Raw genomic sequence first — 25,203 nt, forward strand, 5'->3', positions numbered from 1 at the left:
TCACTATGCAGACTCTGCCCTGAACTGTGCTCCTTTTGTCTCTTTGCGACTTCATACTCTTCCAGGCTGCTGCCTCCGCCTCAAGCAGTCAACCCCTTTCCACATTTCCCTAGTGCATCCAATGACCTCATTCCCCCTCCTTCACCTCCTCATTTTCTTCCTTCAGTTTTCTTTATCTTTCCTTTCCACATCTCACCATTGTTTGAGAACAGCCCACTGCCACTCCTTTTCCCTTACCAGGCCAGTATTACTAAAGAAATTAAGCTAAGAAAAATCAAACATTTCCCAGCAAACCTTTTTTTTTTTTTTTTGCTTTTTTCTGTTTTCACACTTTTTTTTTTTTTTTTTCTCTGCAGAGATATACCCATGATGACAGTGGCTTTACTTACTGTGTGATTTCTGCTGATTAGATTTTAAGATGTCAGGCATAGAGGCCCTGCATTACCTTTTATCTGTGAAATGCCAGGCATGTAAGTATGTATTATAAATGAAAAAATAATAGGACAATAATGAAGACAACAGTTGCATCTTTGTCATATCCTCTGACTTGGAAATGCTATGAAAGGTTTTGAACGGGATTGTGTGAAAGGGTAAGTTTATCTTTCCACTTCTGTGTAACCCGTGTCCCTGAGGAAGTGCTCAATACTAGTGAAAAGCTGAATAAATAAATAAAAATAAAATAAATAATGATAATAAAAAACTGAATAGTTTCTGTAAAACCTTAGGGATCTTCTATCAGCCATGCCATATACACCCCTATTTTTTAAATCATCTTACTATTTTTATATCATTCTCTATTCTCTATTTTACTTTCAACTTCCACTGTGTTCTTTCAACTTACAGTGTTCAAGTATTATCCTCTATGATGAGAAACCTATATAACGTATATTTTATGTATATAAAGTACATGAGAGATTACTGATATATCTGGTTTTTAGCTGTGACAATATTTCAAATGAAGTGTAAAAAATGTAGGTTTTGGTAGATCATTAATGATTTCTAAGCAGCATCTTAATACTGTGCTATTGGAACATCGATTCCTGCACAGTTACTTTAGTACCTAACAAAATCCTCATACAGACTTGGGTCTAGAATGATAAACCTGATCTTGTGGACACCTTTAAGATACTATCAAAACACTGGCAAACAATCCAGTAACCCAATCTGCTCTGGAAAAAAAGTATGTAAGAGGAGCCCCAATACCTGTTAAAAAGCAAGTGAAATGAACATCTTTGAGGGAAGCCTGGTAAACTTGAGTCAGATATCCCAACCAACTTATTTTATGCTTGTTCTTTTTAGTATTTAAGACTTAGAAGAACAGAAATAGCCAAGGCAATCAAAGCAGGATCCTAGCTTTTGAAATGAAAGCTTTATAGCTGATCTGAGGCCTGCAGAAATCGTTCTTGCTTTAAGTGAGAACTCATTTACAGCTGTGCAAAAGATCACAATTGCATAATTTGCCCTGGATTGCAGGTGTACTGGATCACCACACAAGGATGTAGCGAGACCAGTACTAAGTTGTTTCCTCCTGCAAACACACGATATGCAGTATTTCTACCTGGCAATCCCTGCAAGCCTGGTGAGGCCCAGAGATCAGTACACCTGTCCCAATTCCCAGCAATGCTCCTTGGAGCAGGTGCGCCAAGTCTATGGCTTAGAAAGCCTCTTCACACCTGCAACTCTTAACTAATGACCCTTTTTGTTTTCTCCTTTTTTGATCTCCTGAGTATGAGAGAGGATGCTGAGACAGCAGACAGGCAGGTGTGGCAATCCCAAGGAGAGCAAAGGAAGGACATGTGCCTGGGTACGTGCCTGCCAACAAACCATTGATTTTGTCCTTTATCTTTTTTGCAGGTGACTTCTTGGGGGACTAACAAAACATTTGCATTTTTAGAAGCTTGTGATTTCACTGGAGCCTTGCATGTTTCTGTGTATTATTTAAACCTGATTCTAAGTGTTTTCTCAAGTACTCGCAGGAAGTCGGTACAGCATGATGTCCGGGGGTGCCAGTACAAGTACTCTCAGCTGAGAAGACTGTTATTTGGATCAGGAGCACTGTGAAGGAGCAGAGGAAGGCTGCCTAAAGGGGCCTGAGAGCTCTCAAATCCCAGAACTGGTCAGTCAAGCAAGCATTTGAGGCAGACAAATAATTTCATTTACTGAATACAAATAATCTTCTTTTGAATTTATCTTTTTCTCTGCTTATAACCCTTCTGTAAACTGATCCTAAATTGTGGGTGTGTTTTCAGTATTCAAGAGTAGTAGAAATAAACATTCTTCCTCTTATGTGTCATTCATAAATTCCTAAATTTCATTATTTGTTCATTATTCTGTTTGGGAGCCATGTAAAAATCTTTGCTCTTAGTAAGGGAGCTAAAATATTTCACACAGAATACTGAGGCAGAGGGCACAATCAAGTGTGCAACAAGCACTTCCATTTGCACAAATACCTATACTTTTACTGAGAAAACCCATTTTACAAACAGGTATAAGGACAAAAAATCTCTATAGCTAATAGCAATAAGAAAGCTGCTAATGTGGTTTGGCTGGAAAATGTTCTGCATTCAAATGGATGTTTGTGCTCACAAATTTATTGTTGTGTGATTAATGTATAAGATCCTATGGGCAGAATAAGTCATATTTGAAATAATCTGAATGGATTCAGTTTAAAGTCATTTGCCAATAACTTGTAATCAGCATATAGTCTTTAACGATGATATTGCTGAACTTTGCCCATAAACCAATAAGCAGTTTAAGACCTACTTATATTTCATAAATTAAACATTATCTGGATAAATACATGTCAGTGCAGAAGCATTTGTGTCTAGTATCTTTTCCTTGGTTTAAATGGGTTCATCCAATATCAGCTAGGTAGTGAACTTTGAAGCAGAGTCCACTGTAATAATAGTAAAGCTTAATGATGCATAGCTTTGTGAGACTGACAAATTCCCAGCCAAAGTATTGATTCCCGGAGAATTTATGAAGCACAGGCTCTATTCTATGTCATTACGGTCCATTTTTGGCTGAAAGAATCATGTAAAATAGATTTTTAAATGAGTGGTAATAGCCAGACATAAAGAAGGTATTGATGTGTGTCATGAAGGGTGAAATAGCATGCCAGGTAAAGGCATATAACAAATTGAAAACAACAGTGCTGAAACTCCTACAAATGTAAATTTGTTTTTAGTTTTAATCAAACCTTTGTTTCTGTAAGTACAAATTTTGCCACAGAACTGAAAAAAAAAACCCTACCCTTTTAAAAAATGTAATTATTTACAGTTCGATTTTATGCTTCACTTTGGAATGTGTCTATAAAATGCATATCTCACTTAGAGACATGTTAATCAATATGAATTGTGTACTACATTACAACAAAACTACATCTGAGATTATTAGGGAAAAATCAAATGCACATAGTTCTGCTTACTTGAGCAATATGTGAAAATTAATAGCTTGAGCCTCTGCAGAACTGGCTGATAGAAGACAGGACACTTTTTTTAAAAAAAAATAAGGAGAGTTTCAATAATACTATCTGAGGTATTTTCCGATAAAGTAGAACCAAATTACAGCACAGACAACACTTGAAATGGGAATAAAATGAGAGTGCAGAGAAACAGACAAAAAGATGGGGAAAGAGAATTGTTGATTGGATTACCGGGGCTTTACAGAGAAGTAACACTGCATTTTAATTGCATTCCAACAACCTCTTTTTGATCTAAAAAGAGGTCACCTAGGACTAACAATGCAAGGGACCTTCCTAGTCCAGACGTAAATGTATCTCCCACACACCCAGAAGTGCCCTGAGAATTAGCTAAATCCTCCTCAGAGCAGCTGCTTTTCAACAATTCAGGAGTTTATCAGCCAAAAAAAAAAAAAAAAAAAAAAAAAAAAAAAAAAAAGGAGCTGGCAGGAAAAAAGGCTGACAGTCTCAATAGGCTCTTCTGTGGCCTAGTGGGGCTGAAGAACTCTTCAAGGCCTTAGTCAACACCAAACAGAGGGCTCTGAACTGGCACACTCATCTGCACCACAAACAAGCAGCAAAGCCCGGAGAGAGGTCATTCTTTGCATAAATGGTTTTCCCAGGCAGAACGCAGGCAGATTCAAAGCAAGGAGGATGAATCCAGGTGCAAGGTTAGAACAAAAGGACTTTCAGGCTCCGAGAAACAGGGAAAAACTAAAGTTCCCACCTGTAATATAATCTAATACTAGACCTATCTGCTTCTCTGTTCCAGTTCAAATCCCTCTCTGTTTTGTTTTTCTGTATGTTCATTAGGGTTTATAAAAGCAGTCATCATGTCTCAAATGCAGCATGTTTGTCTGAGGTCTAAATTTCCAGCTCCTGTTTTCACAAGTTTCAAGAATCAGTTTGGGTGTGCTGTAAGCATGTATGATAGTGATTTCACAGTCTTATTTTTTGTTATATTTGTTATTCATTTTAAAGTTAAGTTTTCATAGGCCATCTCATCTTAATTCGTACTCTTTGCCAATTACCAGTATAAGACAGGCTTTTAAAGTTGCTGTAATATAACTTTCATGTGTTAATGTGCAAACGTATAGTATACCTAAGTGTACATAGTTACTGTACCTGACTGCAGCAAATCAACTTTACTAAAACAAACTGTCCTTTTATCAACTACATTAACTGCTGAAAAGGGTAAAATAAGTCTATTTAATGGCATATTAAATTCAGTAAATAAGCTATTCCACAATTACTAGCTCACTTGATGACAGGCGTCCAAAGAACCACCTTTGATCACTGTCAAGGCCCCACAAAATCATATGAACTATGATAAATACCTATAATTAACAGCACAAAGTTATTTCTGACCTACAGCAAAGGGATGACATCATATACAGCAGAATTTTCAGGCTGTTTGCTTACTGGTCTGTGTGGTTCATTTGTGCTTTAAGTTTTCTGGACTGATTTTCTAAACTTCATGCGTGCGTCTACATGTACAAAAAGAAATCTGTAGCATAGTCTTAATTTTCTTGTATAATTACTGCAATTTGCACTTGCAGTTCTGCTACCTTTGCAATGTTACTGTCCAGTTTTACACCTAACTGGTCCCAGGAAAAACAACTGAACACTCAAATTAAATGCACAGTACTGAGCTAGTTGTATATTCCTAGATCTTTGTTGTCAGCATAGCTTTACAACATGTTTTGTATTACAACAGGAAATACTGTAGCTGGCAAAATCAAAACCTATTTCACATTCCTCACATGCCCCAGGTTTCACTAAGAAAGTGCTGTGGGACCTTATCCTTCTCAGGCTAAGCTAACTCTGATACAACAGTTCAAGTGCACGCAAGCAGACAGTTCATACACATCAACAGTCTGTGGATGTAAAACTCCATGTCACTTATTTGTGTGTATGGGCTCCCAGTTATTTTTATGCAAACCCAACTTCACTGGAGTTATCATAGATTTATATTTCTGTAAATAATATCAAGGTCCATATAATTTTAAATCACACTGTAATGCATTAAAATTTACTTTCCTGGTCCTTGATATATATATATATATATATATATATATATATATATAGTTACAGACTGAAAAGTATATACAGCAAGAGTCAGACCATTCTAAAGAAAAATTACAGCCTCTCTGAACATCAGCTGATGGCCCAGCACAGGGTGCATTGGAAAATCCTCCTGACTGAGTATGTAGCAAGTAGAGCAGTAATTTCAGCAAGAGAAGCAGTCAGAAAAAAGGCATGGTTTCAAGGCATCAGTACAAAGAAATGGCTATTTAAAGGTGCTAATGTTGAAAACAAAAATGTTTAAATATTTCTTTGTCTTCGTAAAGCTGTCACTTTAAAACAGCATCTCACTGTTAACCTAAGAAACGTCCCTCCAAGTTTCCATCGCTCTATATTTCACACCTGGCCTTAAATGAGCAGCGCCCTCAGTCACTGCACCAGAATGTCAATCTTTCACTTCCACTTCATGCTTAGCCAGACTTTGGGGCTGGACCAATGTAGTGCAACCTTGAAACCCTCTACCCTTCACCACAGTCTTGTCACTCAGTAGCACCAAGGCAGCATAATGGAGCCTGAACATGCTCACTCCTTGTTGTTACAGCTGGTGTTGCAAACTCAAGGCCTGAATAAAGGGTGGCTGGCTGGGAACTCCTTCCTACAAAACAAATTTTGTTGAGTATGTTGGGTCACTGATTTCATTCATGTTGTATGAGGTTTAGGAGAGAACAAAAATGACCTTCACTGAACAGAGCTGCTTATAGCTGCAGCTACAAATCAAGGCCACTGAGCAAAGGTATAATTCCTAGAGCTGCCAAAGAGAGGAATGCTGTGCATTTCCCAGGCAAATACTGCCTTTTTTAAAGAAAGGTTTCTTTCCATCCAGATTCAGAATTGCACAATATTATCTTCAGTAGAACAATATTATGTAGCATTCTCTTTGATATATGTTTACTTCACATTATTTGAAATTACTTTTGTGGAAATAATGTAAAATAATGTTTCCCAATGGATGAACTGTTACTGTCATGAATGGATATAAGCACACTGCTTTCTGGAGGAAGAGCATGTCACAGCTTACCTAACACGATTCATCACAGAGGTTAAAGGGAATGATTGCTTTCTGCATGACCAGCTTTGTCCTATTATTTTTCATATATACTGCTCTCACCAAACTGGAATGCAAGATCTAGATGCTGTTATAATGAGATCTTCTTTGATTATATCACTGTATAAAACTATAGCCTAAGAGACAGACAGGATATACAACACAGCACAGCTGATTCTCCAATCCTTTTTTAAAATGTTTAAGCTATGTACAGCCATAGCAAACGTCTGTTAGGTGTTTTGAATGTGGAGACGTGTAGAATGTTTAGCATAAAGGACAGAAAAGTCAAATATGAGACATCTACCCCATTTTTGTTTTGCTATCAAGTCATAAAGGTACAGGCTATAAACTGCCAAAAATAAAAAAAGCAATCATAATTGTAAAAGCAACAGAGTAAATATAACAAATAATATTTTAAAATACCATAAAGCTAGTGTAAACCTAGGCTATCTACCAACTTATGTGAAGCAAATTAACAAAATTAATTTGAAATTAATTTTTATATATTTTTTGAAGTGTGTTGAACTCAGGCTCTGTACTGAGTCTGAGACAGTAATTTGGGAATATACAAATATTACTTTTTTCTTTATATTTCACTGTAAATTATTTATATCCCTAATGTGTGGAACTGTAGCAACAATAGACAATAAACTACTGAGATTGGATATTCCAGCATATGTATATTCCCAAAAGGTGCACACTGTATAACATTCACTCAAAGCATGTGTATGTACATATGCATGCAAAGTAACATAGGTACACAATATTCTGAAATATAATACAAAATTCTTAAAAACTTTGTATTTAAAGATAAAGTCTGATCACCACCACTTTAAAGCTATTTATGTGAAACAGAGCATTCTGTTTTCTCTGACAAGTGGAGCGCTTGCATGTGCAGGGTTCTCAGTTCTGTTTCTTCATCTTCAGTTTAGTACAATCTCTAACTTTTATTTTATTTATGAAGCTATATTCCACATATACCCTTCTGCATAAAGAATACCAGCTACATTCCTTCACCGATATCTGTATCTATGTGTCAATACAATGGCTTTGTAATGAATGTGTTCTAGGACGTGTATTTGTTATGGGGGCCAATTATCTTGTCAAATGTAAGACATACTGAAGAGAAAAAGAGTGCAAATTGCACTCGATAGCCTTAAAAGCAGTACTCTGCTTCTAACATCTTACACATACCGCTGGAAATGGTCCAAAATGAACTCTTCCCTGAGGTCTGCATTTTGTGCACGATAAGGAATAATCAGTCTCATGTTATATAAATGCAGGTGACAGCCTATATGCTACAATAATGCAGATATAAACCAAAGTGATGATACAAAACCCTCTATTAGATGTAGATTAATGTCACTAAACATTATTTTCCAAAGGTCATGGTCTCCAGCATACTTCTGTGTTTGGCAAAGCTACATTATTGATAGAAAAGCTCCCACTCAAATATTATCGAAGACATACTACACTGCTTGACTTGTATATTTTTTTCTCAAAGATAACATTATGTCAGTCTGTCTGCAAATCTAACGCATTAGTTTCTGTTACTAACCACTCAAATATATTTAGGCCTTAAGAAAAATATAAATAAATCTTAACAGAGCACACACTGATAAAGTTTATTAATGACTAGAACAAGCTTTTCAAATGTAATACTAAGTATATCCATTCTTAGGAAAGGATGGATTACATGAATCAAAAAATGTGCCAGACCAGTGCAAATAGCAGACTTGGTGTGCAGGGCTCCACCCACTGTCACCCCCTCTGCCAGATGCTTCACACTTGTCTTTCGTTGGCAACGAACAAGGCTGTGAACATCCTTCTCCATAACACGGATCTCCCGGACAAAAGACAACAAGCGCATACCATAACACCTCCAGGTGTGAGACGGACTGAAGGCGTGCCAAGCTCTCAGTTATTCACTTCCAATCAAGCAGCTGCATCTCAGTTCCCAGGGCACAGCTGCCTGAGAAGCCAGCACAGCTCTCCCGCTGTTCCTGTTCCTATGAGCAATACCTGTCCCTTATCTCCACCTAGGACATTAGGTACATCCAAGATCAGGACAAGTCAGAAGGGAGGGATTTAATTCTTATCTGTTTGAAAACTACTGCAGTAATTTACCAGTGTAAGAGGCATCTTTTTGATACTTTCCTGTTCCTCATTCCTTGGAACTGTAAACGTCTCTGAAGTGGCTAAGAAGCTTCTTTTTAATTCTGTGCTCCCTGTCTCTGCTTTGTACATTACTACAATTAAGAACTATGGTCTCACATCAACTAGATAGGGGTGCTGCTGCCTCAGTTCAAGCCCAAGGTAGGTAACCTGATATCCCACAGACTGTGAACAGCAGGGAACTTGCAGAGTTTCATGTGAGAGGTCAGTGTATCCCTGCAAAACGGGCTTAGGAGTCTCATCAAGGAAATATTCATAGTTACTGTCAGTTATCAATGTTACTGCAAGTTTAATTGTTGTCAGGACATTCAGAGTTTCTGTGTGGGTGATGTCTAACTGCTGTTGCATCAGAACGAATAAACAATTCTTAAGCAAAGAACTGTGATGCCATATGGACAAATATTACTGAGTACTGATTGAAGCACTCTCCCTTGTGCATTTGTATCTATAGAAGGATTATATTTGTTTTATATTAAACATTATCAGTAACCACCTTTTTGAATCTACAGGGAATAAACAGAGCATTTGAAATTATTGAAGTTTCATTACTTGCTACTTCATTACTTTCATTACTTGTGGACACCAGTAAGTCCACAAGTCTGATGTACGTTCTTTAGCAAATAACCCTGATAGGAGTAGTTCAAATTAATTATTTTAATAAACAATTTTGAACTTCAATTTGGTATTTTGTGTGTGTGGCCTCTTCTTACATTAACACTAAAGAAAAAAAATGAGGTTTTTGGAGCTTGCCCATCTGCCAACTCTTTTACTTCTCAGCATTTATCTTAAAAATGTTCAAGGTTTTCTTTTACCATGTTAGCTAGAATAATATGTAGAATAATATGTAGAATAATATGTAGAATAATAGGTTGAGACCTAGAAATCAAAATCAAAAGAATGTCAAACATTTTATTAAAATTTATATTTTTGTCAATATGATGATAGAATGAAAAAGATTGATTTAAAAACATATTGTAAAAAGTAGAAGTGAAAGTAAAGAGTTAGGAAATACCACTGTGAAACAGCAAAATGAATTCCTCTGAAGATACCTTACTCAGTTTTTTCTTTAGTTGTCCCAGTCAGCTTCCTGATCAGAGCAGTTACTCTGACAGAAAAGTGAAATTCAGGCTTCCTAAGCAGTGTATTCACAACTACACTATATCTAGTATTAAGCTGGTCTCAAAACCTTTCAGTGGATTGCATTCATCTCTGCATATGGATGTATACCTAGGGAAACCCAGATTTAATCTTGAATTCACATGCATCCATTAAAAAAAAAAAAAATCTTAAAAATAAAAACTAAGCCTGACCATTTAAAGCTTTAGAACCCGATTTTAGCCATCTTTTGGAAAGGTTTTACTTTGATGATGGATGTGAAGATCCAGAAAAGCAGTTTTAAATAATTGATGGGTGTGGGATAGAGTGATATTATCCAAGAGGAAGGCTTCACAGTCTAGTTTAGGAATGAGTCAGGCCAACTGAAGCCAAACAGACTACACAAACTCCACCTTAGTGACTAAGGCTTCTTTGTAAATTCTGCTAGTGTTAAGTTTTCCACTGTAATTACATCTCTTCTTCAAATAAACAATATGATGCTCATCTAAAACAGATTAATGTGTTATTTCATCTAGTGCATTTGGATCTGGAGTAGTCTCCTTGAGGAAGCAATTGTTGCTGCTTGACTTGAGCAGACTGTATTTCTTCAATGGTGGTAGAGAGGAAATGTTCTGCCTACAACATCCTGGCACAGTCTCTACTGTTAGGGTAAAAAGAAAATGCAAACCTGAAGGACAACTCCCTTTTTTTTGCACCTATGAACAATAAAATGTATTGGTGGCTGTGATGATATTTCTTCATTCCTCACAGAGCAGTGGTACTTAATACCTCCTGACAATTACAAAAACGAGTAAGTCAGGATTGTCCTGAACTGGATTGTGCTGACATACAGCTGAGGATAAATTTGGCCTTGATGAGTCTCTCTTTTCTCAACATTACACGTTGTTTTTATTCAGTTTGTGTGTGTGTGTAGCTCTCTCTTTTTTTTTTTTTTTCTTAATCACACCAGGGATTATTTTGATTCCTATATGCTGAGCCTGAGAGATACAGCAAAATGAAAATTATTTTTTGGTGTACTGACTGCTATTTGTGTGTTGCATATTGGTACTCATTCCTATACATTCTTTCACTAAGACTGTGACCCTGAAGAGTCCTCCAGTGTTTCCTGTATTTCCAGCATCCCTACCATCAACATCCATTTCCAGGCCCATTAAATCAGTAATTAATTTGCTCTTAGCTATATCTTATGGCACAAGCACACACTGAATACGGCCTATGCTTAAAAGGAGACAGGACACTGGAGAACTACAAGCCTACATATAATTTCTTTAACCATCTAGTTTTGGTCAGGAATTTGGCCAAAAAAAATCATTGGCCACAGTTCAAAGCCACTGGTCAGAAAATACAGGCAAGGAAAGCCTTTTAGTTTCGCACAGAGAGGGTCTCATTCTCATTTCCTGTTACCGTGTTTCACATACTCTTGGTAAAGAAAATACAATTAAAACATTAATTTATTCATGGGAAATGGTAGTTCAGCTTCACAAAACTTTCCTTCTTGGTATTTTTCTGGTTTTATTTGTTGTTGATGGTGTGTGTGTGTGTGTATGCATGCACCTAATCTTTGTAATATTTCTGAAAATCTTTCCAATCCTTCTGGTCTCCTTTAGTGAGCATCTGGTTAAGTCATTCGAGGACTCACCTGTGTTGTCTTAAACTTGACATACTACAGAGTCTTGGGAAGTGGAAGCCAAAACATGAACCATCAAAATCATCACAGCAATAGCTATTTCTATTTTATGAAAACATCAGAGATAATTAAAAAACAACAACCCTACCCCTCCCCCCACAAAATGGCTTGTAACAGGCAGTAACTTTTCCTCCTCTCACAAGTCCAGAAAAGAAAAATCACCTTTGAAAGTCCTCTTTAGCAGCCTTTTGTGGTTACTTGAAATTATAAATCATGGACCGCCCAGCAAACATATATATGCGTCTTTTCATAATGTCTGATTCAACAATCCGTCATCTGGCAAATCTCCCACTGACTTCAATGCACTTTTACCTACACAAAGTCCAAGTAAAGAGTGCAGAATACAGCCCATAAGCTTTAAAAATACACTAAGTACCTTTGAGAAGGATAATCTTTCTCTCCTTATATACCCAGTGCCAAGTTGGACCTGGCACCGACAGGGTTTTTGCTATTAGCAGACAATGGGGACTAGGTTAAAAATAGTGTAGCCACGAGAAAGCAATGATTCTGATTAAGTAAATTCCATTGAACTCTTTCTAGTAAGCATTATTCAGGTCATGAATGCTAATTTGTCCTGCAGGGGGCTGTGGGTAATTACCCAGAAAAACCATCAGCTTTATTGAGTTGCTACAAAATAGTATTACTGAATGGAATGCACTGTAAAGGAAGACAACATTGACATATACGTCTCCAGAAGTAAGCAGTCTTTTTCTGAAGACACCATAACCTGGACCTAAATCATAGTGACTTTGGATTAGGGTATGTTTGAGGCTGCTTTTATGTATCTATTAAATAAAATTAACATGCAAAATTATGCATCACAGAAGCGCCACTATGACACCTAGAGCAAATTTAGTGCTCTACATGTTTAAAGTTGTGTAGAATCGGAACCATCTTAAAAAATGAAGCAAATGTGGCACAATGGCTGCATTCCAGCATCACACAGAACTGCTGACATTACTAAAATCTAGATAACTTAGTCCCATATGGGAATCCATACCACAATTATATTGTCCCTGTTCCGACACAGTCCTGATTTTGCACTTCTTTAAGCCTAGCTTTTTATAATTTTAATTCCCTCCACCAATAAAGCAATTTGCATTCACATAGCCTTCTTTGCTAAGTGAGAGTGAAGAAGAAATCTGTTACACGACCTTGGTCTTTTTTGCAGTTGATTACAAGGAAACAAACTCTTCAGCTAAACTGTTCTCTCATCTGTTTTTAATTGATGTAGAACATTGCACTACAAACTATAGGAGAAAACTAAACAAGTAGCACAGCATGGCAGGTGACAATTCACTTTCATTTAAAGAATGAAAGCATGAGGCAAACCCTCCTGCATGGGAAGATTCAGAGCATACAAACGGGAAGTTTTCCCAGATAGATGCATAATACTTGTTTCTCACCTTACATATTAAACCTCAGGGAACTACAAAGCATCTCCATGGCATCTTGCAGCTCTGTAAGCAGTAGCCTGACTTGTTAGATTCCACTGTACAAACAGAGCAGAATCGATCTGTTGCTTCTGACAACTTTTTGACCACCTATCTGAGATTTTGCACATCTGGTCAGAACTAATGCTATGATTGCTCTTCTGGGTGTCCAAAGATCCATCAGGTTACTGGTAGAAGTAACATGGTCCTGTCAGAAGAGTTGGAATGTGCAGGTATATCTAAAGGAATGGCAAGAGTAAAAACAGTAGCGTAGAAGAAGAAATTTCCTACAGCTATAAATAATGACTCTGTATTGGAGTCAATTAAAATAATCTTCCTTTAGATTGAACTCTTAAATTGCCAGTCAGCCAGGACAACCGCCGGGTGCTATTGTGCTGGGCCCTGCACAGACAGCCGGGCTCCTCAGCCAAAGGATGCGGGAGCAGAGGCTGACAGTCCTGCTCAGGTTCTCTTCTGGCAGAACTGGGACCAACTTCACTATCATTTGGTAAATCTATGCCAATTAATACTCACTGGTGATATGGCCCTTATCCTAAACATTTAATAGCAATAATTAATTCCAGATAAATAGCTCTTTAAGTCCACTTTACATAGCAGTGATACGAATCAGGTTTTGTTTGCCACTATTTTGACATTCTTACATACTGTGACAGAACAAAAACAGCATGTGAAGAGTACCATGATATTAAAGAATGTATTTATATATATGTATTTTTATTAAAGAACAGAAAAATTATCCCTATGATTCTGCTTAATTTCTGGCAGTGCTTGCCAAGGAATTTGTTAAACATGTAAGATTACGGTGGATGTTTTTGGAAAGTTTCAATAAAAATGAAGAAACAAGCAGTAATAGTTGCTTACTATTTTAATAAATGGACTGACTCTCCATTTTTTATATTTTCCCATCTCTTGTTTTCACTCTCCAGTTACTCTTTTTTTTTCTTTTACATACGCTCCAAACAAATACATTTCCCTTTACTCAACAGAAGATTAACATTCCCACAGAATCAGTGCCGTTGAGATTGGCTACTGTAATTTATTTGAAGGATTGATTTCATTTTCCAAACATTGGAACAACAATGTTTGTCAGTAAAATAAAATATTGAACATAACTTTGAGTCAGACATGATATTAATTAATAATATTTTTCAGTACCTTACTTTCCATAAAAGATATGAAGTATGAAAAAAAGATTCATACATTTTTCTGGCAAAGGCTAATTTTGGTTCTGGGTACTTGAATGCTGACAGTTTAGTTTGCCATTTCTTATTCTTTCAATTTAATTAAAAATAAATGTTATTATTTCTTTTTAAAAAGATTATATTTTCCTGGTATAATTTGTCAAATAAACAGATTGATTCTCACAATGAACTGTTTTAAAAGCATTCTGAAAAAAATCACCACCTATGAACAAAGACAACTAAATAACTGTGAACCTAAAGTGTCCTAATGTACTAAAAATTAAATACATAAAAGTATTGCTCATTCTTTTTGCACTTCAACAATGACAAAGCCAAACAACAAATGCCCTGAAGTGATGTGATTGGTAATTCTTGCTTTTCAGTGTCACTATACCCCATAAGCAGTCATATTTCAGCTGCAAGTTTTTCTGCTGTCATTGTATTTTGTTTTGAATCAATGAGATCAAAAATGCATATTCACCTCAGATTTATATTCTTCAAAATATCATATTATCTCGTGCTGCTTTTTAAAGAGAAAATGAATACCATATGTATTAATGACAAATCCTAGCTATGAAGAGTGGGAACAAATGTGTTTGTAAGATTACCCCCTTTGTTTCCAGAAAGTTTTCCAATAACCCTTTTTCTCTCTTGGAATACACGTGAAGTATACTTTCCTCTGTTTTCATCTGACACATAGGCTCTCCTAAATACAATTGTTATGGCATGTTTTACTTTCACATTAATATTAATTTCCCAAACAAAGATAGTACTGCCAGAGTACATAAAATTAATGTAACTATTAGGTCATTAGTCACTACCATGTACTCAGTCTAAAGAGGGCAGGAAGCATTAATCTGAGTGTATTACATGGAATTGTTGTTCATCTTCAGGAAAAGGTTAAAAGAAACCTTTTATTTCAATAGGGACATTAACATAAAGAAAACATAAACACACTTAGAGCAACCCCAACAAACTCTAAAATTCTGTTTTTCTTCAGGCTGTGAAAGACTGAGAGCTATTTCTCATCATTCTTGAATGTGCTCTGTTGTAGAAAGTGCCTAACAAGGATTAAAAAGGCTGTCCTATGCATGCACTTTGCTAAATCCCTGCATGCCATTCTGGGGTGACTGTACTGTCTGAACAAGTTCTCCCTGTTTGCATGTAAGAAATAGCTGGCTCAAACAATTCATCTGATCAGTAAGGCTCAGCCAGAGAGTGTGCCAGTCCAACTATATGCAGCCTAATACTCTTTCCATGAATGACGGTTAAAAAGGCCTTTCTTGCTTGAATGGTCCTCCATAGGATGTGGAAACAGGCTCAGTTGGGGTAAGGAGGCAGGGAAGGAGGGAAACTAGTACCAAACATCTCTCACTAGGTCTTTCTGGCTGTCTTGGTTTTTACTGCAGTGCAAGCAGATAGGAGATTTACAGTAAGTTCATATAAAACTGTCAAAAAGCTACTTATCCTGCAGTTGTTACAAAGCAGTCATCTGAATGGGGCAGGAGGTCAATGTATTTGCATGATGACAATAGGACAATGAAAGAAAATGGGGGAAGGGAACCTTACTTCCTCTTGTGCACTCTACCCCTTCTTCCCCCCACACCCCATCACGTGCACATTTCGTCTCAGCAATCTCCCATGAAACAGAGACAACATGGATGGAGCAGAGGAAAGGGCTGCATGGTGCCTGAGGACGGAGTGATGGCAGCAAGCAGAAAGAAAACTACCGTTCTGCCGTGTGAAAAACACTCGGTGCTGGGTGTTCACCTGTTCTGTTTTTGAGAATATGTGCATCATCACCTACTTCTCACGTGTTTAATCATTTTGAAAAATTAGAATGTAAAATGCCAGAAGCTCTGCTAAGAGTTGTAACCAAAAAATAGCTTGGATAATAATTATTCCACTAAGGCAGAGGGGAGAAAGAGAGGCATTTTACCATTACAATTCTAAGAACTGTGGATGGATAAGAACTTCACACCACAGGTACAATAAGCATACATGTATACTTGTCCAACTGGACTGAATACATAAATCCAGATTAATTCCACGGAGCTCAATCATTATATATTTGTATATTTAGGAGATTAGTTATTCACATCAAGATCTGAAACTAATTGCAAACTAATTTGATTTTATATTTCACATGAATATTTCACTTTCTAAAGGTTATGTCAGTAACAGACGTAGTACTAGGAAATAAATGAGGGAACCCTGTTTACTAAATGCCAGGTGAGACAAAGATTGTCTCAGCAAGAGTTTCCATGTATTGCCCCGCCAGTGAACTCATTCCTTGGCTGGAGAGACACTCATCTGTAAAAGTAAAAGTTTAACAAGACTCCCAACCAACTGGCCTCTAACTCTTTTTCCTTTGAAAGGCTAGAGTAAGCCTGAGGATTGTGAAGTGTATACACATAAAGCAGCTTTCAAATTATTTACAGGCCAGGTAGAAAGCAGGCAGCTGTAATGTGAATTCCCCATTATTGTCCCACAGAATACATTTCTTCTTTCCCACTGGAACCTCTTCTCAGTGACAAATGACTCACTCTTCATGTTCACTCAGTTCTGACCTCACCTGAACACATCAATTGCACCAAATACTGCAAAGCTTTCCTAGTTTTGTGATGTGGTCAAATTTCAGAGAGCTCAACTGTCTTCACGTAAAAGAAGAGGTGATGATGTTCCAGAGACCTGAAAGGCAAGTGACAAATGCTTTATCCAGCAAGACATCTTGCCCTGGAATAAGCGTATTGCGATTTGCCCATTCTATGAGTTATGCTACATCCTCTGTGCCTGTTTTTATAATTTGACAATCGTGCAATGTGATCCAGATATTATTTCATGACATTCCTGTGAGAGTTTCTTCTTCACTTACAGACTTTTTTTTTTTTTTTTTTTTTTTCAGTCTGTCTAATGCTGAAATTTCTACGCCAGGTTTCATGTAGATGTAAAAGATACACATGTGCATAATATTACTTATTCTTACCCTTTCAGAATCAGTGAGGCATACTGCACCTGGCCTTTTCACAGACAGAGAGAATGACAATCCACTAGAAAAAAAAGTTTGCTAAAGAAATTTCCATAGTTCTATTATTTCTCTTCCATTCTACAGTCAGACTACAATCTCCCATCTATACAAAACCTACACTTGGGGAAGAAATATATGGCAGCTCAGAGCTCGAAAGAGCCATGGAGAAATTCCAAACAATCTCTGGATACATTAGCTGCCAAGGAGGTCCATACTGTCATGAGAGATATCTTAGGCCTCCCACAGCCCTTGGGTTGTGGGAGAATGACTTTCTGTGGGCTATTCATTGGAAGATCCTGTTGTGACTGTCATTAGATGCACCATTACAATTAAGACAACCCCAATTTTTTAGTGATTTATACTGATTAAAGAGCAGAAACCCTAACTTCCTCTCTGTGTGATCTGCCAACAATTGCACAAGCCCATACTATGTGCTCTGGTCACTGTAGGAACCTCAGGAGGTTGCTGGGTCCAGATGGCTCAGTTTATCACAGTGCACTGTTAAGTCTCTTAAAGGAGCTGCATACCATCTGGGCTGATGTAAAGCCAAAAGGAAATGTGTTGGATCCTATGGAAAAAGGCCTTGTACACTGCCCTAGTAGTTTTGTCTATCATCTACCTGTTCCCCTGACCAAGGTATGGGTAAGAAACTTCATGGGGAGGCGGGATTACCAGTTCTTAGTGAAATAAAAGCACTAGCAATACACAACCAGGTATTATTCCTCTTTCAATCCATCAGTTTCTCTTCTATTAATCACTTTTCATAACCGATTAAGGGAGAACACAGCAAAAGAACAGACACAAGATTGGTTTCAATTCCTGCCAGGGAATCCAGAACATTTGTGACTTTGCAGAATCACAGTAAAATTCATTTTTCCAGTAAGCAATTGATGGCTTTTTCTGTGTATGTATACATAGACATATTTACAATTTAAAATGACAGTGAGATACTAAATGAACATCATCACTTACTATTTCATTTTTGCAGCATGTTTGCTACCACCTCAAAAACGCTACAGCTTGGACAGCTGCATTTTTCTCCAGCCTAGCCAGAAAGCCTATTGAGTCAGTCTCAGCTGTGAAAGAATCACGAGCAGCTGAGTTTAAATACACATGCAAGTGGCTTCAAATTTTGTGAATCACTTTATATTTTTAAACTCTCCCTTTCCATAATTTGAGTCATTAAGAAGTATGTGATCATTCATTGCAACAAATAATTTTATTTGACATCGTATCAAATGCACAGCACAGGCTCATGTGATCATGCATGTGAATCACAGCATTTATACTGCCTAAGGCACACGAACACCAAGGAGCAGTCTAGACTCAGCTGATTAAGATGTAGTATGAAACAACACCTCAGTAGTCAAGGGTATGACAGCCAACAGTGGTTTATTGGACCAAGGGGTATAGCATTATAATTTACTTCTCTAATATGTGTCATGTTCTCTCTTATTGTTTCCCCTTATAGAGTGAAATATGAAGGTAAGATTGCTGCACAGTTTCATGTGTTACGTCCCTCCAAAATTAGAGACTAACAAACTGTCTTTATTAGCCAGTACATTTGGTACAGTGCCATAAATCACTGAAAGTGCAGGTGAACATCTAGCACTTTAAAAAGTCAAGAAAAACCAAAAGACTTCATGTATCTGCCTGAAGCAGTTTTTGAGCTACTGTAGAGCTAGACAAAGTCCTAGATTTTCTAGCCCTGCCTATTTTATTGTATGTTTCTAGCCATTCGTTCTTCCCCATTGACAGGAAATCCAGTATTTATAGAGTCTGGCTCAAGGCAAATATTTTAAGTCTCTCTCTCTCTTTTTTTTTTTTTTTTTTTCCTTCCCCAAACATAACTATATGGACCAAAACATTTTTTTCTGTGCATTTGAAAATGGGAATTTGCAGCCTTCTTCCAGAAGAACACACTATTGGTCACAGACAATTTATAAAAAATAACTTGTTTGTTTATGAAGCAAACACATGTAACACTGATGAAATTATTAATGTCACAGTGTTAACTTTCTTCTCATAAATATAGTTTAACAGTGCTGACATTGCAATTACAGTCAAATGTTCCGGTTCTTTGCTTGTTTGCTTGATCTGTCAGTCTACTGTGGGGGGAGACAAATTGGGGTGGGCATTTGACAATGCACAAAAGAGATATAAAACTATTCTGATTAAATCTCGATGAAAGATTTAACGACTCTGAACACTTGCCAGATTTTTTGGACATGGCATTTTTAACCAACGTTAATAAAGTATTTTACTCATCACAGGTTTAAGAACATATAGGGTAAAAATAGTGTATGTAGATCACAGACTGGTGTGTTGTTGCTTCAGAACTGACAGATTAATAGCTTCATTCATACTGTATGTCTCAGTGATCTGAATTATGTATTTTCATGGATAAAAAACAATACTATATCTTTTCCATACTCAGGAGACAAACCCTCAGTGAATGAATCCTCTGACAAATATCAGCGCAAGAACATCACAGATTTGACTAAGTTACCAAGGGGAAAAACAAACAAACAAACAACAACAACAACAACAACATGACTTTCACATTGAACCATTCATGTAAGAAGACTATATCCCAGGTAAATTTTGAACAGACTGACTCCATACATTTCACAGTCAGACAATAAGTGAAAACCAGAGCTGTGATTTCCATCACTTCAAAGTCCATGATAAAATTTCTACTGTCTTCAGCTGTGTAGGACTGGGTACTTACTATGTATTTTGGCACATAACCACGGAAGCAGATAATGTGGCATGAGTGAAAACGACTTGGTTGCATTCCTAAGGCTGATCAAAGATCTTGCTTCTATACAAAATCATAGAAATGGAAAGCACAAATTATTTACCATGGATTTTACATGAAAACTACCAAACTGTAGCATTAAAGTTGCTAAATATTAAAATGGATATACCGTACAAATTACAATAATAATACTATACTAAATATTCATCTCCTTGTAGTCATAAAGTGAGAAAAGAGACATGTAAAATTTACTATTTCTTAATCCAGAAACAGTAAATGATGACATAAAATGTAGGGGTAATAGAGCACCAAGCTCCCCATTTCTAGAAGTATGTTCTATATTTATAATACAAAACATGCAGTGAAACCTGTTCAGCTGCTTGGTTTTTATATCAGCTGAGGATTTGATCTAAAATTTCTCTTCTAGTAAGATTTTTTTTCATACTGATATTTTTGTGAAAGAATAAGACCCAAATAGAGAGTTTGGCCCTTTCATTTACAATTGATGAGATGTATTGAAACTGAAACTCACGAATGACACATTTGAGAAGTCTCTAATAGACATATGTTTACCTTCTGAACAAATGAGAGCATTGCATTTGCTTTCTGTTTCATTAGATCTGAAGGCTGAAAAAAGTCTCATATGCTCACAACGAAAACATATTTTGATTTATGATTTGCCAGGTTTCAGTGATGACTTCTTCCAAAGGAGAGAGAAATACTTTGTATGGGCCTCATAAAATATTTAGATAGCATAGAACAAAAACAGAGAACCATAAAAATGCAATTCTCACAGTTTAGGGAAACAAATTAAATTGAAAAAAAAAATCTTAAAAAGATATTCCTTCAGTATTCTGCTTTTACATGAACCACAGGCATCTATTAAAACTGATAGGAAATGGCGAGCTGGGGAAAACCTAGAAAATAAGACCTTTTTGTTGACATTATCCTGATTAGATACACTGAAATAATAACAACTGTCTGTTCCAACAAACTGTTATTACTTACATCTTCCTGAACATTCTTTTCAAATTTGCATTATGTACATTTTTCTGGTTTTCTTTTATGTATAAAAATCAACATGATTATATACTTTTCAGATGTGATGAATGAGTACTAGTGATTTCTAAGTCCTCCTTACAGCAAGTACTTAAGCGTACATACAACTTTGTCACAGCGAACTATCTCAATCAAAGTCAACGTGTTTGGCAGAGCAGTGTGTAAAATGCTAACCTTACAAAAGATCCTCTAAATTTACTGCCAAATCCTGACCTTAACTTCAGTGGTAAAGCTCCAGCTGATAGTGATAAGAGCAGAATCAGGCCCCTGCAGCTCAGGTTTCTAGGTTTTTTTCTCCCTTCCTTCCCTCTCCTTCCACAACAGCTTGAATTCCTGTATTCTGATTAAGATAGATGGAGTATTTGCATCCTATCCATATTCATAATCCTCCTTTTCAGTGTCAACCCAAAATACCACATTTGTTGCCCAGGCAGACACATGCAATGTCTTCAGAAGGTTTTGCATAGATGGATAAGGACACATCCCTTTTCAAATTTTGCAGAATAGGTGGCCACTAGGTGAATTCATGCTGTTAAAGTGCTAAGAGACCAGAACAAAACCCATGTCTTTTGTGTGTGACAGAAACTGTAATTAATGATTTCTCCCCTTTTTGCTAAAAAGAAAAGGGAGATGTGGTGTTGACAGGCATTTTATTAATGGTTTCTACCATCTTAGTATACATAAAAGGCATTATTGGTTGCAGTGCTATTTTAAAAGATTTTTTTTTTTTTTTTGAGGAAATGTAGAAGATGTTTCTTGGATGAAAAATGAAGGCAATCTGTCCACCGCCACTGAAAGTTTGAGTTTCAATAATAAAATTGAAACTATTGTGACAGATCCTATTGTATCCTTTAACCATCTGCCTCCTGCTGGCACAATCAATGATGGCATCTGCAGGGACACGGTCACCCTTACCTAGTCTTTCTCTTATTTCAGCAACAAAACCTGTCAATACCATGTCTCATGGCTGCTTTTCTAAGGAGATTTATCAACCATCTAGGTGATGGTGCTTATTTAAGTGACTGTTGGTCTGTTGTATTGGGAACCTATAGGAGATAAATATTCAGTTTGACACACACAAAATTAGACATGCATTTTCCAGTTGCAACAATGGCAGCTGACTGCCTAATCCAGAGGCCACAGCAGCAGTGATTTGCTTTTAGACCTTGTCTATGCTACAGAATTAAAGAGAATGGGACACAATCTAGCATTACTTTCTGAACTATATTAAGCAGGAGAATGTGACAATCCTGCATACAGTTTTTGAATTTATGCTTCTTTTCCTCCAAAACGGTAAAAAAAAAATTGAAATATTCCAAGTGGAATGCTGAAAATAAGAGGCCAAATCCTAGTTTCCTATACATGAAAGGAAGCTGCTTGGCTGTTCAGACAGTGCTATGCTCATTTACACTAGCTAATGGGCTTCCCATCGCTTATGGACAGACAAGAAAACCGACATTTGTCTAGGTTAGTACTCTTCTGCAACACTTTGAGGAAAATGTTTTGCTTTGCCACTGATTCGTGAACAACTAAATAACTTCTGTGAACCAACAAGGAAATGGACATTTACCACATGCGTTTGCAATAATGCAATCAGAAAACATGTCGGGGAAGGGATTTACAGCAGTTTACACACCCCTCTCCAGATAGAAACAGCCAAGTAGCAGAAGGTTCTCCGTATATTTTTTTTGCAGGCTGGCTGATATCTTAATTTTAAACACAAAACTTTTTTTTTTTTTTTTTTTTTTTTTTTTTTTTGTGGCTATTCAGTTCAGCATTACAGCTGACAGGAGTGTTAAATGTAGCTGTATTAGTTAATTAATAAAACATCCGTCTTTCCTCGAAGCAAACCTGTGATTCTTAATTCAGCTTTTCAAACTTCATTTCTAAACATCCTGGAAAATCTATGTTTTGGGAGGCAGCTGGAAATGCACTGTTTGCACTCTGATCTATACCAGCAGCCATTCATTTTCTCTGGGAATTTTTATGTAAGCTCCCTTATTGGGAATATGCTAATGACATCCGCCATGATTACTGATTTTCTTTGAATCGTTATTCCTCTGTGGGCAAAGCAATCAGAAAGGGAGAACAGGAGATTTACTTCTTGCTTGTGTGCCTTCTTCAACCATCTGCTCTATCCTGATTCATTTGAATAAGATCTGCAGTTTTAGATTCTTTACTCTGGCATTCTGAAGCGTTTTAAAGCTTAAAAGGAGTTAATAGTTATCTATCAGTGTCACAGCCGTGGTACTGTGATGCATTCTAAGAGCAAGTTTGCCTTCCAATGGTTTACAGGGCCAGATTAATTTTATTAAAGTAAAAAATTACAATGTTCTTTAACAGCTTCATTATTTCAGACAAGTCTTTTGTGAGCACATTTATTATCTGGAGTGTGGAGTATAAAAGCTGAAAGAAAGGGAACTAATTTATAAAGCAAGAACACTTTTAAAATGGAAATTGTTAATTTACTCCCCCCCCATATATGGAAAAAACAAAGGGCAAAATTGTGATCAATTTGCTGAAAATACAACCTTGTGAAAAGCACTGCAGTTACTAAATTCTTGTACCTGTTCTTTTACCTGGGTGAATTTTTGAAGTATATTTACACAAGGTCATTTCAATTAAAACAAAGGTGCTATTTAGCTGTATCAAAATTCAATTAATTTTTTTTCTCTCAAATTAAGTACTGGCCCTATATAAAAAGTTTCCCATGCACTGTGATAATGATGCATGTGCTTATTTTTTTTGAACAGGATGCCAGCTTTCTGTGGTTTTACACATACACACCAGGTTCAAAACAGCACTGGTAATTGCCATAAGACAGTTTTCTACAACAATAGTGGAAAATAAGCAAGATGACATCGTAGTAAGACAGAACTGAGCACAGACGAATGCAGAGGGAGCAGTTGGAGAATTGCACTGAATATTTGAGTGTAGTCTTTTCACAAGAAAGTAACCTTTAAAACATTTGTGAAAACTAGTGTTTGAGAATCCAAAGCATCTTTACCATATTTGGTTCAAAAATACTGTTAATGAACACTGAAATAGAACTTCTCTAATCAGGTTGGTGGAGTAACCTCATTCATAATGCCTTTATATATAAGTAGAGACAATCCTTAGTATAGCAAGCAGTATAAAATGATCTCCAAAGCATAAGATAACTCATTTGGGTAATTTTGAAACTAGAAATCTTAAATGAATACATAACTGGTTTGGGGTCCTATTTATTAAAAGAGAAGAGTTTGTCAGTTCCCTTAGCATGGCCACTGACATTAAAACCTTTACCTGACATTTTACTATTTTTTTTTTAAAGTAGTCTTTTCTGGCAGACCCTGTTGATTAGCATTCTGATTTCTCCTTGTCTTTTAAAAAACGGAATGACAACACAAAAGACTGAAATGGCAGTGACCTCCCTGCTAGAATTAGTTATTGGGAGCCACTTTCTATCAACTAACTTCAGCTCTTTTCAGAGCTCTCAGAAAGAGAGCTGCGACTTGCGTGAAGAAAGAGTAGTTATTTAAGAAAGGGTTTGCCTGTTCTCATTCAAAAGAAGGGAATTTACAAACACACTTTGTGTTTGCTTTTAATTAGAGGTGCAACTAAACTGACCCATAAATTACAGGGCTCACTGCATTTGTGACTTGGTTATCCTGGAGATGAGAAATGGCGACTAAGTTTCTTTTGGTTTAAAGATCTATCACTCTTTGAATTCCCTATTCCATATCTCACTAGAGGACTGGAAATCCAGTTTTAATTTTTATGGTGGTTTTTATAATCAGTATGAATGTGGTTCCATAAACTTCAAGGAATGGTCTCAACCTTATTTGGACTTTGATGTATTGTACAAAGCAAATGGTTCTGAGAAACATGGATAAAAGGAGAAAAGAGGAATTCTATTTTAATCTTTCATGACACAAAATTCTTAACATCAAGGCAAAGATAAGCAGGTAGCCAATGAAACACAGAGAAGAAATCATAGGTACAGCATATTTCAGAACAGCACAGACACCTCACGATTTTTCTGCTCAGGTGCGTTACACAAAATACATAAAATGCAATACTACATTCTTCTAATTGAGAAGCATTTTCTCTTCTCTTGCATTTATATTTCTCTTTCTTCCCAATGAAAGCGTGTCTTATTGCTAAAACTTT

General features: G+C 36.7%; 1 protein-coding gene and 1 long non-coding RNA gene across 3 annotated transcripts in view; one reads left to right on the forward strand and one right to left on the reverse strand.

The window, feature by feature from the left end:
• ADGRL2 (adhesion G protein-coupled receptor L2) overlaps window positions 1-25,203 on the reverse strand; it is a 326,276-nt gene that overhangs the window by 265,555 nt on the left and 35,518 nt on the right. The gene's annotated exons all lie outside the window — the stretch shown is intronic.
• Window positions 1,504-5,213, forward strand: LOC118171123. 2 transcript variants are annotated; one of them, XR_004753047.1, is made up of 2 exons: window positions 1,504-1,579; window positions 1,855-5,213. It is a non-coding gene; the product is annotated as an uncharacterized LOC118171123 (long non-coding RNA). The 2 variants fall into 2 exon arrangements; XR_004753046.1 differs by lacking the exon at window positions 1,504-1,579 and adding an exon at window positions 1,637-1,761.

The sequence above is a fragment of the Oxyura jamaicensis genome, chromosome 8, assembly GCF_011077185.1.
Source record: "Oxyura jamaicensis isolate SHBP4307 breed ruddy duck chromosome 8, BPBGC_Ojam_1.0, whole genome shotgun sequence".
NCBI lineage: Eukaryota > Metazoa > Chordata > Aves > Anseriformes > Anatidae > Oxyura > Oxyura jamaicensis.